Genomic DNA, 5,613 nt, shown 5'->3' on the forward strand with positions numbered 1-5,613 from the left:
GGAAAAAAAAAAAAAAAAAAAAAAAAAACTGACTAAAATCCAGGCAGCTGCAGCCAAGTTTGTTATAAAAGGTTTATAGTAAGTGAGGCAGAGGAAAATATTAAAAAGGTGATAAGTACAAGTGATATACTTTTGATGTGACATTTTATATAATAAAAGTTTTGTCTTGTTAGTGAGATAAAAAGAGGTAATAACAAGACTGGAAACCTTACAAATGTTGAGAGAAAGCATGAAGAAGTGATTTATTAGAGAAAATATGTATATTTGCTTGTTGGTTTGTGAAAGCCTATCCTGTATTTCTAAAGCTCTTAATTTCTCAGAAGATTAAAAAAGCATGTATGGTTCTGTTAATTTAATAGAGCTCAAGTTGTTCCAAAAGCAAAAGTGGTTGAGAAAATGACTTGCATTGCAACAGAGTAGATGTAGAAAAACAGGTAGCCCCTATGATCCACATAAGCTGCAAACCACATAAGATGGAGACAATTGAAGAAGGCCATCAGGAAACAGAAAAACTTGTCCTTCAACAAGGCCTGCCCAAAATTGCTTGATAATCTCTTTATTGCTATGATCATGGTCACTGCCTAAAATGTATGTATATTTGGAGTGGGAGGGGAACCATACAGGGTTTATATACCTAATCCTCCTTTGTTGAACACTGTTACATGGTATGACTTCCCTCCCTTTTATGGTGCTATTTTTTTAAAAACACTAAGGCAACTATGAATTATACTTCATGGTTTATAACCCCTATGAAACATAATAAATCTGTACACCCCTAGGAGACTACAAAAAGGCACCTGGAAGGATCTGTCAATACTAACATTACCTCTAATATAACAATATCTGCAAGTGCTAGAGATTTAGCTCAGTGCTGCCACCTGTCTCTCAAACACAAGGTCCTGAGTTTGATCCCCAGTACTAAAAAGTAAATTAATAATAATAATAAAATAAAAATATCTACAAAAGGAAGTGTTATCTATGTCCCAACAAACAAAATGATTTTAATAAGTAAATATCTTGACATGCATATAGGATTGGTAGGATTCTTAATTATTTGTCTTACTGTTTTGTTTATAGTCTACCTTTGAAAAAGATTCCAACAACCATATGGCCCATATAAAAAGGGCCTCACACTAAAATCCTGTCTAGTCCCATGCTGTTAAAATTAAATGAACTGTGTCTAAGATCTACCATAGCCAGCTAAAGTTAAGAGCTCAAGACAAGTAAACCAGTCAACTGGATACAGACCACCAAAACAGCTGATCCTGCAACAAGATCAGGCCACCACCAGACATGACAGCCCTGCTCTAGTCACTGACTAGTCTTTGCATGGCAGAAGCTTGAGGATCAACATAAAGTCACAATGACAATGTAAGTTTCCTATTGTCTGTGCTATAATTTTCCTTTGCCTCTTACTCTTGTCAAAGACGTGCAGTTGACCACAGAGACTCAGATAGGCACCCTAACACTTCACTTTGCTTTAACTAGTGTTATTATAAAAACAAAAAGGGGGAGATGTGGAAAACTACTTGGGAGGCTGAGGTGGAAACACCAAGGCCTGGGTTTACATCTCCTTCAGAAATAAGGGAGGACATAGTAAGCTACCTTCCTTCAGGCTGCGTACTAGCATTCTGGCACCAGCCGGTTTCAGGGAGAGGGTCAACTACAGTGAAGCCTGATAAAAGAAAAAACATTCAGGTGTACTCTACAAATTATGAGAACCTCATAAACCTAAATCCTGGATCACATGTTTGCTTGCTTCTATGTGTAAATCAAATGAAAGTGAAGCACACTACCAGTTTGAAGCTGTTTTGTCCACTACAGCCAAGAATTCCCTTGCCATCCTCTTCCAAATTATCTTTGTGTGTTTTTGTCTCAATTCTTGTTCACACCCTCTGGTTAGGAATTACTAGCAGGCTGGTAAATTACTAGCATTTCTGGGAGTTGGAGGAAACTGATTTTTGGAGTTTGGTAATTTCTCCAGAGTAAATACTATTAAACTACCACTGCATTGACATTAAAAACTAAGTGGAAAAAAGTATGTGTAGCTATCTCTCCTAATCAATGCAATTACATCAAATTTTTAAATTTTCTGAATAAAAAAAAATGAGTGAAGAAACACAGGAATTGGGGGGAAACGTGCCAGCTATTCCTCAGACAGAGAAATATATCTAGAATATATAAACACTCAAAAAATTTAGAACCTCAAAAATGAAACAATCAAAATATGGGCATCTGAAACAAATGGAAATTTCTCAGAGGAACTACAGATGGCCAATGAATACATGAAGAAATGTTTAACATCACACGTCATTCGAGAAATGCAAATGAAAACACACTGAGGTTCCACCTTACCCAAGAAAAAATGGCTACCATTAAGAAATCAATTGCTGGTAGGCTGTAGGGAAAAGGGAACCCTTCTACACTGTTGATGGAAATGTAAATTACTACAACTACTATGGAACTCTATATAGAGATTCCTCAAAAAACTAAAACTAAATATTCCATATTTGACCCAGCTATTTCCCTTCTAGATATGTTCTCAAGAGTTAAATACATCATATTACAGTGACACAAGCATATGCTTGGTTATAGCAACACAATTCATAAAAGTTAAACCTTGGTAGAAGCCTTTATGTCCATTAACACATGAATGGACAAAGAACATATTGTTTTTACACACAGTGGCATCCCACTCTGCTATAAAGACAAGCTTGAATCATTTAGGTGAAATGGATGCACCTTGAGATCTTAATATTAAGTGAAATAAATCAGACACACAAATTTAAATGTCCTTTTTCCAAAAAACCCAAAATATAAATAAAGAGCAAAAGGGGCAACCTACTATCTGGTTCCCCTTCTGCCTCTCTTAGACAGAAGCTATCTTTCTCTCAATAATTTTTTTTCCTACTTTTAACCTCCTTTTTTCCTAAAACTCATTGACTTTGGAGAAAATGAACTTGTATTTTGGATATCTAGAAGATTGGGAGTTATATTTTCTTTATGTGTATTGTCTACTACTTTATATCATGTTGGAGGCCCCAGTGAGATCACTGGATGGAGAACCTACCAAACTCTAAGGAGATGTACAGATGGAACCAACAACAAATGTGCTAGACTCCTTTTAAAGGGATCCACCAGATTGACCTTGTAAAAAGTACGTAACTGCTAAACTACAATATGATTTCTATCTGAGGCCCATTAAGTTAGCCTACCTGGAGAAGGCCTAACTGCAGTCTTCCTCATACTGACTCTTCTCAGATAGAAGCTGATAGATAATAAAAACTATGCCCTTTCCCCTAATTGCAATTACTGAGACTTCTTTTAGTACAATGCTGGGCCCTTGGGTTAAAAAAACAACTCAAGAACCTTCAATGGTTAGTATTATAAAAAGAGAAAAGGCACTACATCCACCTACTTTCCCTAGGGATGAATAGCAGTGACTGATATACTAAATGTTCATCAATCTCCCTAGGCCATTTCCGTTCTGGTGATTCTTTGTTCTTTCTATGTATATTTGTCACGTGACTTGTTTTTCCATTTGATCCCCATTTAATCAATATTACCTCGGCGACTACACATGTAATCTTATTGGTTGGTCATGGTTTTGTCCCACCTCACATGCATCTTGCTATTTTTCATTGAATCATATAGGTTTGTCCAACTTCAGGGTTTTTCAGAGTTTTTCTTTTACTGCCACCTGAATTTTCATGCTCATTAATTCTTGAGATGTTTCTTTCTTGGGTTTCTTCTTGTTCTTCTGAATGCATCCAAATGCTTTTGTGCCTCTGAGCATCAGAATAAGCACCACCTCTTCTATAAATCTTTCCTTCTCCACTCCTCCCCAGGATTCTTTCCCAATACTAAATATACGCCATAATATTCAGCAATACAGTGATCTTTCTTTTACTCCGAAGAAACAGTCACTAAATTGGTGTGTCCTTCATTCCTGAGCTTCCAGCTAGTTGAAAGGGAGCTGACATTGTCTTTTCTGTTCTTTTGCTGCTTCTTAACATTAAGCCTCTTATTTCTAGCAGCCCAGTTTTCTCTGCTCTGCCCCTTCTCCAGCCCTTATGAACATGACTCTCCTGAGATCATGTTTTACAGCTAAGGAAATCTTACTTTTAACCCATTCTACACCTAGCATGCTTTACTAATTAAATCAATCCATACAAAGACACACTGGAAGCCTTTTCTTATTATGCTTCCTTGTTCCTCAATATTTAGAAATTTCTAAATATTAAATATCCAGGCCAGTGTAATAGGAGGCTAGATCTTCTCACTACTTCTCCTTGACAAAGGCCACATGTCAAAGGGGAAACATAAAAGGGGCTTATGTCACCATCCCTTTACATTTGAGAGGGGACCTTCCTACTGCTTGGCTTCCCGCCCATTTGCAACTTTGGTAGCTCCTTCCATTTCCTCTGTGAGCTTGAGTTGCAGGCTCTTTGAGCTCCATAAAAGGGAAAGAGCTGTTGTTGCGAGGTTCCTGACCTGGATGATGAATCAGAAAGTCTTTGGAAGGACTTCAGAGCAGTCTCATATTCCATACACTTCCTAATTCTTGTCTAACGTGTACTACTAAACATTGGGGATACAAAGGGTAAGAGGAATAATCCCTGAGATTAAAGAGTTCATGATGGTGTTGGAATTGAGTAGTAAATGGGTTAAGTACAAATTCTGGGGATGACAAGGTGCTGGGGGACTACATAAAGAAGACACCCAGTTAGTCTTGAGGATATTAAATAAAACTAGGGGAACTAATGGCTCGATGAAACCATGAAGAATCAGCTAAGGAAAAGTAGATGGTCAAAATGTATGAGCAAACGCTTAATAAAGAAAATGACCGATTTTGGGAGTGTGATTGTAGTTCAATCTAAATGGAGCACATGATCTTGTATGAAAATAAGCTGAAAACGCAAGATTAGATCTAAATGGGAGTAAAGAACACTTTCTCCTAGAACTGTTTTGTCTAAACGAGAAACAGGAAATAGAATCACTTATTGAACTGCTTACCATTTAACTTAATAAATAAAAGCACAATTACTATTACAGGTATAAGCATCTATAATTAGCTACATAGCATTTTTTTCTTTTTATATAGAATTGTTTATCCTTAGAGTTTAAAGCATTAAAGGGGCACCAGTAACTGCCAGTTTGAGTGATCCATTTCAGAAACAGTGCCTTAAGGTTACAGTATCATTCCTAGGCAAGGTATTATGAGACAACAAAACCATTTCAAAATCAAGTTAGCTATTTCTCCAAACAAGTGAAAGCCACAAAATTCGCGTTAATAGTAAAATTAGGATTAAGAACACTGCTTTCAGCTCGCTGCAATTTACTTGAAAGCTTAAGAAAAATGTTCCTCTGGATGAGACGGCAAGCGACCAATCATTACTAAAAGTTTTAACTAAGCTCAAAACTGCAAATGTAAATCTCTACGACTTTCAGAAAAATGCAATAGTTTTACACTGCCTTGTCATAAAGATCGTGCGGCAGCGGGGAGTGGGGTGGGGTAGGGGAGGCTCCAGGGATTTAGCTCAGTGGTTCCGTCGCCTGCCTCGCAAGCGCATGGTTCCGAGTTCGAGTCCCGATACAAAAAAAAAAAAAAAA

Source organism: Fukomys damarensis, unplaced genomic scaffold (genome assembly GCF_012274545.1).
Source record: "Fukomys damarensis isolate Sample0158 unplaced genomic scaffold, DMR_v1.0_HiC HiC_scaffold_19, whole genome shotgun sequence".
NCBI classification, from domain to species: Eukaryota; Metazoa; Chordata; class Mammalia; order Rodentia; family Bathyergidae; genus Fukomys; species Fukomys damarensis.